Below are 14,359 nucleotides of genomic sequence, written 5' to 3'. Positions count from 1 at the left end.
CTATCCACACCCTCCTTGGAAGAGAAAGCATCACTTGACCACTTTAGGGCAGGATTTTTTTTTAACTGATTGGAGCAGAAAATAAAAATGGCCAAGGTCTAAGAGTAAACTCTGGGGTAGGGGAAAGGTAGTCATGATTCTATAGAAAAAAATGTGATTTTGAGCTGTTGAATCCAAGAGATGGGAAGAGATTTTGGTAATGTCATGGAGGCAAAAGGAACCAGATTGAGCAACCACTGAAAGATAGGGCACAGTTGAATGAGAGCAGAGCTGACCTTAAGACAAAGTATGTATAGGACGACAAAGGAGTTCTGCCAATGGAGACTAGGAAATTGGGCACTAGAAGAGCCTGAGGGGAAATTCAGCCCATCAGTCATGCTCAGCAGGAGCCAAGAGCCACTTAACCAGGCAGAGGCATTACAGATGCAGCTGGAAATTATGCAATGGTAGGGAAATGAGGAGTAAAAGAGTAGATATGGGAGTTGTTCACAAATAGTAACGTGAACAATATCTTGGGTGCAATAAATACCGATTGTTTAATCGCCCTGTGTGGTGAAACATTTTGCAATGGAAATGAGTTATCATTGTTCCATCTATGCAATTACAGAATAGCAATCCCCTCACCACTAATGAGAACTCTGGGTGAGTTTCTAGAAGATTTGATACATTTCCTGGTCTTTGATGACCTTGTAACACCAGATGTTCTTTTAACTCTAGGTTTCCTTCCGAAAGTAAATGCCTTTCAAATTCCTTTCCACCAATGACAAACCATATATACAACAGTGCTCTTGTAAAAGTATATGACCATATCCTATACCTTTTCTGCTTAGGTATATTTACATGCACAAATACCATTGAGTTACAACTGCCTACAATATTCAGTTCAGTAACATGCTATACAGGTTTGTAGCCTTGGAGCAATAGGCTATACCATCTACATCTATGTAAGTACACTCTGTGATGTTCACACAATGACAAAATTGCCTAGTGATGCATTTCTCAGAATGTAACCCTGTCATTAAGCTACTCATGGCTCTATGTGTGAAAGAATAAAATGATGCCACCTTTGTATGAATCTGGTGTGGAATATGCTGCAATTTTGAACAATTAAATGGCCAAACCATGCCCTATGCGCTGCCTCTATAAAAGATTGTTATAAATGAACATCATCACTTCCTAGTTACCAGTAACCAAATATACAGAACATAGAGTGGAATTCCAAAGACTGATAAAGTCAATACTTCTTAATAACCATATGATCAGCTCCACACAATAAAAGCAAAAAGTAAGAGAAAGGCAGTCAGGGAGTGATTAGGAATACAGGATCTGAAGTCAGAGAGCCTGGGTTCGATCTCAGTTCCGGTGCTCAGCAACCTAGTTCAGCAACTTGGCTCATTACCCGACCTCACTAAATCCCAGTTTATCTATCAAATGGGAAAATAGTAGTGCCTGCCCATAGGGCATTGTTCCTGATAGATGAAATAATGCATTCCAAGCCCAGCACAGCACCCGGTTTCATAAATATTAGCTATTGGTTTTCAGAGGGGTTGTTTTGTTATGTCTCTGAAGTCCTAACCTGTAATTCCAATCTGCTTACTTCCTTCCATCTAACTCCCAGGCTACAGCAATATCCAACAGCCCACATATATTTCTGAAACCGGAAGCCGTCTTATAAATTGTGTATCCAGCCAAGGATGCATAACCAAGGATGTATCAGATCCTCTGGGCACCAGTGTTGTTGAAAAAGTATACCTAGTTGGGAACCACTGCCCTGCTCTAAGTGTCTCACTTTACAGAGGAGCAAATTGAGAAGGCCCAGAAGCATGAAGAATCTTCTGGGGTCACAAGACCACTTTCAGAATCTCCTCTTGACAGACCTGGCTCAGACCTGAGACTGGGAGCCAAGTGTCTTGACTCTGATTGCACAATTTTGGCACTCCTGCAGGCCGTCTTATGGAATTCAACAAGCATTTCCTGAGAAACCACAGTAGGGGTCAGGAAGGAGAACAAGATGGAGACCCTGCCAAGAATGGCATCGCAATCTCATCAGGGAAACAGGCATTGGCGGTGTTAAGAATTCTAAAAGAAGTGCCAACAAAGTGCTAAGAAGTCATAAGTGCGGCTGCTAACTCACGAAACTTTCTCATGAAGGAGCTGGAATTTCTACTGGACTTGGAAGGCTAGGGATTGAAAGGAGCCACTCTGGGTGAAATAAATCATTCAAGCAAAGGCCCCAAGGTTTAAAGGGGGAAAGCTTCATGAGAGATCTTACAATCTGCTTACAGACGAGGAGATAAACCACAGAGCTGAAACATCTGGGTTCAGAAAAAGCCAATAGTCTGAAGTATCTTATATAGAATTGCAAAGTGATAAAATTCTTCCACTGTCTCTTCCCAAATTATCCACAGAGCATCTGCTTTCTGCCTGCCACTGGTTCTGAAAGATTGAATGCCAGAGAGAGGAGTAGCTAAAACAGTTCATGTGTAGGAGCCCACTCTGAAGACATTCAGAAGAATGGAGAAGCTCACTTCTCATTCTTTGGAAAAGTGGAAGCCAATAGGAAAACAGCCAGCACCTCTACTCAATGGATGTGGGAGTGAAAATGACAGTTCACCTTATGATATTTGATCCTACCTGAAAAATTAAAAAGTATAAATTTCCAATATTTTTCAATATCTATTTTGCTCTGGAGTTTCAGTCAGTAAATAACTACATTTTGCCATCATGATTTAAAGCTATGGAAACAATAGAAATAATACTATTCAAATTTCCTTTACAACCTTACTAAAATGTTAAAAACAAGTTTGCTGTAGATAAATCCTCCCATCTTGTTCTGGTCAGCTATTGCTGTGTAACAAATCACTCCCAAAGTTGATGGCATGAAACTATTATTTTATTATTCTCATGGATTCTGGTGTTATCAGCAGAGGGTCCTCACAGCAAGTTGTCCAGGTTCTTGGCATCTGAAACAAAGAATCGGACAAAACACACAAGAAAGCAAGGAAAGAATAAAACAACAAAAACAGAGATAGAAAAGTGAAAGAATAGAAAGTGAAAGTGTGGGAGCAGACCCCAGCAGTGGCTCAACAGTCCCAGATACAGAATCTTCTCTGGTCCAAATACCTCCTAGAGGTTTCCCATTGGCCACCAGGTGTTCGCCTCATGGATATGAAGTGGTGGCCTCCAATCACGGGCTGAAGTGAAGTTACAAAGTTACACTCCTATGCAAATGTCTGATTGGTTGTGAAAAGCAAACCCATCAGAGGTACTTTCAATCTTCCATCTAGCACAGAAAAGGTGGGGGTTTGCAAAGGGAGGAGCCTATGGGCCTTTTATAACTTAGGCCTGGAAAGTTATGGTTTTCCTTTCAGTTTAGTTCTAGGAAGTTAGAGTGAAATGGCCTTGCATTTCCTGCCTCTAGATCCTAATCTCCTGCCTCACTAGTAGGTTAGGAATTTGAAGGGGATATTCCATAGATGACATATCCCTGCTCCATGTCATCTGGGGCCTGAGCTGGGTACACTCAAAGTGTGAAAGCATCTCCATCCACTGTTGGGTGATGCTGTCAGCTAAGACATCGGGTAGGCTGCCAGCCAACCTACATGTTACCTCTCCTCCTCATAAGTGGGAAAGGGCTTCCTCAGAGCATTGAGGCTGGGTTCTAAGTGTGAGCATCCAAAGAAAGCAAACACAGGAGAAAACATCACCTAGGCCAAAGGGGAGGAAACCTAGACTTCCCAATGTGGGGACTGTCAAGATTACATTGCAAGAAGAGCATGTGAGACAAAAGAGATCACTGCAGCCATCTTCAGAACATACAACATGCCGTGCAACCCAAATAGTATTCTATATCCACCTGCCTATGCCTGAAGCTGACACCATAAAAGGAGCAATCTGTAATGAGAAAGTGTTCCCTCAGCAGGATTTATTAACTTAATTTGAATATTTTTCAGATAGCACTTTACACCTTGGCAAATCCCCTTCAGAGTATTCACAATTACCCCGTATGGTTGCTATTCTCAGTCTACCTATAGATGAAAGTTTGACGAAAAGGCTGATGAAAGGTCTGAAATTCAGAGAAGTTACATGAGTTCAGCAGAGACCTTTGGGAGGTTAAGGATAGACTCACAATTTGAACTCAACTTCAGACTCTAAAGCCTATTTTTGTACTTTCTTTCAAGTGAAAATAGGTTTATCTAATAACTACAATAGGAAATGAATAAACAAATGGATAAACACTAGACCCTGAAATTATTTTAGCAGAAATTCTAGTCATTTATCAGAGTCCTGTGGAAATGGGACGCTAACTAGGTTAGCTCTGATGAAACACAAACATCTTTTTAGATGGAGAAATCTTTAGAGTTTAGAAATCTTTAGATTTCACAACCAGCCAGAGTAGGCAAAACACTAAAAATCTTCAAGTTCTAAATAGATGTAAATCAATATGGAAGAATAAAGAATAACTTTAGATTTCCAGACTACAACTATTTTTCTCTTTAGATTTCTCCATCTAAAAAGCCTGGAGAAATCCCCTGGTAGAAACGCTGAAAGCCAATGCCAACGAAGTTGGGGACAGACTCTGTCAATACTGAAGTCACAGTTGTGGGTGCCCCCCAAAGTTTGCCACAAAAATAACCTGTGAGGGTGGGAGTTTTTCTTTTCATTTTCAATAACTTAAAGGTGCCACAGAAAATTTAAATCAATCCCAATTGTGACATAAACTCTTCTAAGAGAATTAAATATTCTTGGAATGCTGAAAGAGTTGGTTTTCACATTTAATTCTTGGAGTCATTTTTTCAACTGCAGACTATTAATTAAAGTATAGCTTGTCTAATCGAGACTATGAACAACTTCTTATCTTCTGTTCCCAGCACTACTCCCCAGTATTATTCTAGGAGACACCAGATTAAACTTTTGAGGAAAATAACCTGCATCATTTTCAGAATTAAAAATTTTGGAAATTAATTCTCTGAATATTAGCTCTACCTCAATGAGACTACACAGTGAAAAGAGAACAAATAATTTAAGATTTCACTATTACCTTTAAAATGTAGTTAAAAGTAATAAATGAAGAAGTAAATTCTCAGTTCTGCAAACATTCCAAGAATTGGCAGAGTAGGCAAAACCCTAAAAATCTTCAAATTCTAAATAGATGTAAATCAATATGGAAGAATAAAGAATAACTTTAGATTTCCAGACTACAACTATTTTTCTCTAAAACTTTTTTTTCCAGTGTCCTTGCTTTGCCATTAAAAGTTCTCTAACATTAAAGGGACTGAACAACAATCCTTTCTATCATTTCAGTATTTATAAATCTGTCACAGATAGGTACTGGAGCACAGAGGCCAATTCATATTTCATATAATTCAACTTATTCCTTTTTATTTCTCTAACAGAAAAATAGTCACTTCCAGGCTGTAATCTCCTTTTTAAAATGGGCCATTAATGATTTACAAGGGTGGTCTGTGTTTTTTGTTTTATTTTTTCTAAAGGAAGAGAAATAAAACCTTTCATGAGTGGTCTCCCAGACTGGCTTTTTCCAAGAACTAATATGAAAAAGGTATAAAATATGGTGAATAAGAAAAATCCAAGTCCAACCTCTCCTCTTGGCATTCTGGTCCCTTTATAATCTGTTTTTTACTTGCTATTTCTTTCCCAGTATCCTCTACCCCTCCTTCTTCAGCTCAAGAGAATTATTTACCAAACCCCTTCTGGATCAATGTGTAAGTCATTCTCTTCTGTTTCTCCATTTATGGGACCCCTACTCCTCCTCCAAGGTCCAAATCAAACATTGTCCTTAGCTGAAATATCCTCTCATACACCCAGGAGGTGATAATCACTCTAGCCTCATCTCATCTAATAAAGATAATACAACACTTATTCTGGTTGAGTTCTGTTGGGTGTGTGTGTGTGTGTGTTTTTTTTAATGAAATCAGGTTTATTAGTAAAGTAAAGGAATAAAGAATGGCTACTCCATAGGCAGAGCAGCCCCTGGCTGAATTTTAAGTGGTCATTCTTTACATATCTGCATTCCCAAATGAGTTCCAAATTGCAAACTCCCTGAGGAAGGAAGTCCTGTATTATTCCATGGTTATATCCTTGCACAATGCGTAGTACAATAGCTTAAAGCAAGCTCTCAATTTCATTAATATTTATAATAGCGGATATTTATTAGTAACATACTACTTATCAGTCTTAGTTAAGCATTTAAGGCATTTGAATTGATTTTCACAAGAACCATATGTATAAATATCATCTTTCACACATTACAGAGGAGGATATGAGATCACAGCATTTAAGGAACTTTCCTAATGTCACATAGTTAGTGACACTGGGATTTGAACCTGAGTATTTGGATTCCACAGCCTAAACTCCTATCCTCTACTTTCAACTTGATCGTTTAAATGAAATTAATTTAAATTAATTTAAATGAAATTCGAAAATAGCACAGACTATTCGCTGAAAATGAAGTTTAGAATGGGCAGAGGAAGGGACGTTCTGCTACCGGTAAAGGGTCTTGACTGCAAGTTCTCCAGGTTCTTGGGGTTTTGAACAAAGAATGAGACAAAACACACAGCAGAGCAAGGAAAGAATGATGCAACAAAAGCAGAGATTTAAAGTGAAAGTACACTCCACAGTGTGCGAGCTGGCAGGAATAGCAGCTCAAAGGCCGGGATACAGAATCTTCTCAGGTCCAAATACCTCCTAGAGATTTCCCACTTTGTGTTCACCTCATGTAAATGAAGTGGTGGCCCCAATCAGAGGCTAAAGTGAAGTTGCAAAGTTGCACTTGTATGCAAATTAAGACTTGGCCAGCAATCAGTCTAATTGGTTGCTGTCTGCAACCAGTCAAAGGCTGAAGTGAAGTTACAAAGCTACACTCCTATGCAAAAGCAACCAATCAGAGGTACTTTCAATTTCTCATCTGCCACGCAGAAAAGGTGGGGGTTTGCAAAGGGAGTAGTCTCTGGTCCTTTTGTTACTTAGGTGTGGAAAGTCAGGGTTTTCCATTCAATTTAGTTCTAGGAAGTCAGAGTGAAACGGCCTTAGGTTCCCTGACTCCGGACCCTATTCTCCTGCCTCAGTTCCATTGGCTTATTATTTTTGCTGTTTACTACATAAACGAGGAGTCTCTGGAATTTCATTTTTCATAAGCCACACCTGGATTTTCCTAAAACAGATCTTTTTCTTACTCATTAGTCAAAGTAAATTCATTTTCCTTTAATATCATGACACCATCAGGAGTATTAGCAAAGCATAATATTAATTATCTCACTCAGATGTACAATCATCATAGAACATAAAAGAGAAAAAATTCTTCCTTTAAATTCCTCATAACTCCCAAGTGATAAATGAGGGAGTAAATTTAAGGTCAAAGGAAGGGTTCAAGCTATGTCTATACAGCCAAATCACTGAGTCATACATCCAACAGGCTGTTATATATTTTAAAAATATTTTACCATTCATATTGGCCAAACTAATGTAATTGATTCATAAATGCCAGTGATTACTGTGTTGGGAATGATTTTTCCATTTATCTACTGATGCACAAAGTCCTAGAACAAGAGATAAATTGAGAAACATTCAACTTTGTCTTTTTCTTGTCCCTCCAATCCCCTCTCAACATTGTTGCTAGCTTTCTAAAACACAACCTTAAGTGAAAAGAAATGAACCTCGACCCATACCTCTCACCTTATCCAAAAATTGACCCAAAATGGATCACAGAACTAAATGCAAAACCTAAACTATACACAAATTTATAAATGAGACACACATAGGCTCAAAATAAAGCGATGGAGGAATATTTACCAAGCAAATGGAAAAAAGAAAAAAAGCAGGGGTTGCAATCCTAGTCTGATAAAACAGACTTTAAACCAACAAAGATCAAAAAAGACAAAGCAAGCCACTACATCATGATAAAGGAAGCAATCAATGCAATGGAAAGAGCTAACTATCCTAAATACATATGCATCCAATACAGGAGCACCCAGATTTATAAAGCAAGTTCTTAGAGACATACAAAGAAAGACTCCCACACAATAATAGGAGATTTTAAAACCCAACTGTACTAGACAGATATTAACAAGGATATTCAGGACTTTAACTCAGCTCTGGACCAAGCAGACCTAATAGGCATCTACAGAACTCTCCACCCCAAATCAACAGAATATACATTCTTCTCAGCACCACATAGCACTTATTCTAAAATTGACCACATAATTGGAAGTAAAACACTCTTCAACAAATCCAAAAGAACAAAAATCATAACAGCCTCTCAGATCACAGTGCAGTCAAACTAGAACTTAGGATTAAGAAATTCACTGAAAACCACACAATTACATGGAAACTAAACAACCTGCTCCTGAGTGACTGCTGGGTAAATAACAAAATAAAGGCAGAAATAAATAAGTTCTTTGAAACCAATAGGAACAAAGACAAAATGTACCACAATCTCTGGGACACAGCCAAAGCAGTGTGTAGAGAGAAATTTATAGCACTAAATGCCAGCAAGAGAAAGCAGAAAAAATCTAAAATTGATACCCTAACATCACAATTTAAAAAATTAGAGAAACAAGAGCAAATAAATTAAAAAGCTAACAGAAGACAAGAAATAACTAAGATCAGAGCAGAACTGAAGGAGACAGAAACACAAAAAAACTTTCAAAAAAATATCAATGAATCCAGGAGCTGGTTTTTTGAAAATATCAACAAAATAGATAGACTACTAGCAAGACTAATAAAGAAGAAAAGAGAGAAGACTCAAACAGACACAATAAAAAATAAAGGGGATATCACCACCAATCCCACAAAAATAAAAACTATCAGAATACAATAGACACCTCTACACAAATAAACTAGAAACTCTAGAACAAATGGATAAATTCCTGGAAACATACACCCTCCCAAGTCTAAACCAGGAAGAAGTCAAATCCCTGAATAGACCAATAACAAGGTCTGAAATTGAGGCAGTAATTAATAGCTTACCAACCAAAAAAGTCTAGGACCAGACGGATTCATTGCTGAACTCTACCAGAGTTACAAAAAGGAGCTGGTACCATTACTTCTGAAACTATTCCAAACAATAGAAAAGCTCTTCCATAACTCATGTTATAAGGCCATCATCATCCTGATATCAAAACCTGGCAGAGATAAAACAAAAAAAGAAAATTTCAGGCCAATATCCCTGGTGAACATAGATGCAAAAATCCTCAATAAAATACTGGCAAACCAAATCCAGCAGCACATCAAAAAGCTTATCTGCCATGATCAAGTGGGCTTCATCCCTGGCATGCAAGGCTGGTTCAACATCAGCAAATCAAGAAACACAATCCATCACAAAAACAGAACCAATGGCAAAAACCACATGATTATCTCAATAGATGCAGAAAGACCCTTCAACAAAATCCAACAGCCCTTCATGCTAAAAACTCTCAATAAACCAAGTATTGATGGCACATATCTCAAAATAAGAGCTATTTATGACAAACCCACAGCCAATATCATACTGAATGAGCAAAGGCTGGAAGCATTCCCTTTGAAAACCAGCACAAGACAAGGATGCCCTGTCTCACCACTCCTATTCAACATAGGATTGGAAGTTCTGGCCAGGGCAATCAGGCAAGAGAAGGAAATAAAGGGTATTTGAATAGAAAGAGAGGAAGTCAAATTGTCTCTGTATGCAGACGATATGATTGTACACTTAGAAAACCCCATTGTCTTAGCCCAAAATCTCCTTCAGCTGATAAGCAACTTCAGCAAAGTCTCAGCAAACTAAATCAATGTGCATAAATCACAGGCATTCCTATATACCAATAATATACAGAGAACCAAATCATGAGTGAACTCCCTTTTACAATTGCTACAAAGAGAATTAAATATCTGGGAGTACAAGTTGCAAGGGATGTGAAGGGCCTCTTCAAGGAGAACTACAAACACTGCTCAAGGAAACAGGAGAAGACACAAACAAATGGAAAAACATTTAATGCTCATGGATACAATAATTGATATCATGAAAATGGCCATACTGACCAAAGTAATTTATAGATTCAATCCTATCCCCATCAAGCTACCATTGACTTTCTCCACAGAATTAGAAAAAACTACTTTAAATTTCATATGGAACCAAAAAAGAGCCTGCATAGCCAAGACAAACCTAAGCTAAAAGAAAAACACTGGAGGCATCACACTATCTGACTTCAAACTATGCTATAAGGCTACAGTAACCAAAACAGCATGGTACTGGTACCAAAACAGATATATAGACCAATGGAACAGAACAGAAGCCTCAGAAATAACGTCACACATCTACAACCATCTGATCTTTGACAAATCTGACAAAAACAAGCAATGAGGAAATGACTCCCTATTTAATACATGGTGTTGGGAAAAATGGCTAGCCATATGCAGAAAACTGAAACTGGATTCTTTCCTTACACCTTATACAAAAATTAACCCAAGATTAATTAAAGACTTAAATGCAAGACCTAAAACCATAGAAACCCTAGAAGAAACCTAGGCAATACCATTCAGAACATAGGCATAAGCAAGGACTTCATGACTAAAAGACCAAAAGCAATGGCAACAAAAGCCAAAATTGACAAATGTGATCCAATTAAACTTAAGAGCTTCTGCACAGCAAAAGAAACTACCATCAGAGTGAACAGGCAACCTACAGAATGGGAGAAAATTTTTGCTATCTACCCATCAGAGAAAGGGCTAATATTTAGAATCTACAAATAACAAATTTACAAGAAAGAAACAACCCCATGAAAAAGTGGGTGAAGGATAGGAACAGACACTTCTCAAAAGACGACATTTATGCGGTCAGCAAACACATGACAAAAAACTTATCATCATGTGGCACTTATGTACCACAGAACACTACGCAGCCAAAAAAATGATGAGTTCATGCCCTTTGCAGGGACATGGATGAATCTGGAAACCATCATTCTCAGGAAACTAACAAAGGAATAGAAAACCAAACACCACATATTCTCACTCATAAGTGGGAGTTGAACAATGAGAACACATGGACACAGAGAGGGAAACATCACACACCAGGGCCTGTAAGGGGGTGCGGGGCCTAGGGGAGGGATAGCATTCAGAGAAATACCTAATGTAGATGATGGGTTGATGGGTGCAGCAAACCACCATGGCACGTGTATACCTGTGTTAACAAATCTGCATGTTCTGCATATGCATCTCTGAACCGAAATTATAATATCCTGAAACTTAAAGTATAATTTAAAAAAAAAAGAACATATAGAAGAAAATATTTACAGCCTTGCTTAGGTGAAGATTTCTTAGAACATATACCCAGAGGTTGAGGTGAGCTGAGATCGCTCCACCACACTCCAGCCTGGGAGACAGAAACAGACTCTGTCTCAGAAAAAAAAAAAAAGAGAAAGAAAAGAAAAAGGGAAATATTCCCAAAGCTGGACCACAAAAGAAAACAGTTATAAACTGGACTCATCAACATGAAAAGCTTTTGCAAGACACTATTGAGAGAATAAAAAGACAAACCACAGACTGGAAGAAAATATTTGTAAAAAAAAACATTAGATAAGGGACTTCTATGCAGAATATATAAAGAACTCCTAAAACTCAACAAGAAAAAATAAATTGGGCAATAGATTTGAACACACACTTCACCAACAAAGATATATGGATAGCAAACACACACACACACACACACACACGAAACGTGTTCAACAACAGTTGTCACGTGGCAAAAAAAAAAAAAAAAAAAAAACACAAAGTAAAACCACAGTGATAATAGCTATCATTCCCTATCTATTAGAATGGCTCATTTTTTTTTAACTGACAATATCAAGTGCCGACAACGATACCAAGTAACTGGAACTCATACGTTGCTAATAGGATTGGAAAAGGGTACAAGTACCTTTGGAAAACAGTTTGGCAGATTCTTATTAAAAAAAAAATATATGCTCCAACGACCCAGTAATTCCACTCCTAGACATTTACCCAAAGGGAATAAAAAAGTTATGTTCATAAAAACCCTGTTCCTGAATGTTAATAGCAGCTGTTTTCATAATTACCAAAAAGTGAAAGTAAACCAAATGTCCTGATTGCGGAATCAATTAAAAGCCTATAGTATATCCATGCCATGGAATGCCACTCAGTAATAGAAGGGGATAGACTACTGGTATAGATACTAAATGGATCAGTCTTAAATATATTATGCTAAGTGAAATATTATTATGCGAAGTGAATTATCAGAATGAAAAAGCTATATATTATTGTGTTCCTACAACATTTTAAAAAAGGTAAAGTCACAATAACAGAAAACAGATCACTGGTTACCTGGGATAGAGGAGAGCTGACTTCAAAGGGAGAGGCTAGGAGACTCTTTTTGGGATGATGAAACTACTGTACCTTTGTCTAAAGGGGTTGCAATATGGCTTTATGCATTTGTCAAAACTGGCAGAACTGTACACCAATAAAAGCAAATTTTACTGTCTTAATTTTTTAGAAATAAAAAATTTAAAACAATTATGTCTTAATATCCATCCATGGCTTCCCATCACTGACAAAAAACTCCATTTGCTTTAGACTACAAAGCCCTTCCTGTTCTGGCCCTTCCCTGCCTCTCTAGTTCCTGCTCTTTCCTGTGCCTCAGACAGGCCACATCACTGTGGTTCCCTAAATACCCTGCATGCGTCTCTGCTTTCCGCCAGCCTGTGGTCCTCCAGGAATACCCTGCCTACCGCCTCTTCAGGTTCTCTCCCCCTAGACCAGGTCCCTAAGCATCCAAAGCTCCAACCAGGCTGGATGCCTTGCAGTTCCCCAAAATGTGCCAGGTGGTTTGAAGCTTCCTGGTCTCTGTGCATCCTCAGTCTGGAATATTCTTTCTCCCATGTATTCTTTTTAATAAGAGCCTGGTAAACAGTCACTTGTCTTAGAATTATCCCATTACTTCTGACATTTTTCCTGAAACGTCCCCACGAAGGAACTTGTTCTCCCTTAGTTCACCCACGCCATGTGGAGATTTCTGTTATAGCATTTGAAAACATTTCAGGATTTGTTTTCACAGCTATCGTGCCCTCTCTAAAGGCAGGGATTCTTCTTTTTCATTTCGTATTGCTGCACCTACCTAGCCTATTTCTGGCACATGAGAGGAACTTGATAAATGTTTGATGAATGAATGAATAAAACACTAACAAACTAATGAGCTAATAAATCTCCTTATCTGGACTAAAACTCTGAAGTGTCCTGCGGAAGAATGCTCTATATCATTCTTCCAGTTGAGCTGCCCACCTCCAGCACGTGCTGTCCACTTTCTTTCATGTTTATAAACTAGTGTCATAGTTATCTATTTATTGTACATGGTTATGCAAATAGAGAATTATACTAGAATATGAGTTCTTCTAGGGACTCACTAAACTCTAGATCCCTAGCACCCAGGAGACAATGCTCAACCCAAATAGTTACTCAATAGACTTGTGTTAGGCCAGGCGTGGTGGCTCCTAACACTTTGGGAGGAGGGAGGCCGGCTTGAGGCCAGGAATTCGAGACCAGCCCAGACAACACAGCAAGATCCTGTCTCTACACAAAAATAATAAATAAAAATAAACGTGTTAAACTGAGCTTTTCAGATCAGTAGAATCTGTGCTTTTTTTCTCTCCTCTGAGCCCAGGGCCCAATTAGGCTGCAGTGATGCCAGTAACAAGAAGTGTGTGAAAAGAAGAAAAGTTATAAAGTTCTTAAAGAGAAAACTTTAAGAAGGGCATGCATAATCAGAGTAGAAAGGCATCAGTAACCCAACAGTAATAAATGTAGGGAATTAGAAATGACCTTGAACCACATATTCCTCTGGAAAAATAATCCTTCAAAGAAAGTGAGAGCAAAGTGAACAATGGCAGGATAAGCAAAACTGCTTATACCAAAAGAATCCTTGGAAGATAACACATGAAGTGAGCAGACACAGTATCTCTTTCCAAAGCCCAGAATTTATTTCAGGTCTGCTACTTGGCCCCATCTCCCCAGGCATGTCTGCAAGTCACATAGTTTCACCTCCGCTAATGCCTGCATTGTCCCAGGAATGATTTAGAACCTGCAAGGGCAACATGATTTTACTAATGAAGGGGAATTCTTTGTTCAATGTGGCCATGATACATTCTGAATCCAAGTGCAGTACTTCATATTCTTTGAATCTCAGAGAGTTTCTAAGAATTTGAGCAAAACAAATATTTCTGCTACAGAAGAGGACTTTGTGAATATTAAGTTTTCCCAACTGAACCCTGCTGAAACAGCATTCATTGGCTGAACACTGCCTTCCACACACACACACACACACACACACACACACACACACACACACACACACACACACACACAC

At 38.4% G+C, this 14,359-nt stretch overlaps 1 long non-coding RNA gene across 1 annotated transcript in view; it reads right to left on the bottom strand.

Moving 5' to 3' along the window:
• Window positions 1-811: 811 nt before the first annotated feature.
• LOC116530418 overlaps window positions 812-14,359 on the bottom strand; it is a 15,182-nt gene continuing 1,634 nt past the window's right edge. Inside the window, exons 2-3 of the long non-coding RNA XR_004259983.1 lie at window positions 12,579-12,584; window positions 812-934 (exon numbers count right to left, since the gene is read on the bottom strand). This is a non-coding gene — a long non-coding RNA (uncharacterized LOC116530418). The remainder of the gene's footprint in view (window positions 935-12,578; window positions 12,585-14,359) is intronic.

This window comes from Sapajus apella, unplaced genomic scaffold (genome assembly GCF_009761245.1).
Source record: "Sapajus apella isolate SASKATOON/1434 unplaced genomic scaffold, GSC_monkey_1.0 scaffold66, whole genome shotgun sequence".
NCBI lineage: Eukaryota > Metazoa > Chordata > Mammalia > Primates > Cebidae > Sapajus > Sapajus apella.
This window is presented reverse-complemented; position numbering and strand designations above follow the sequence as displayed.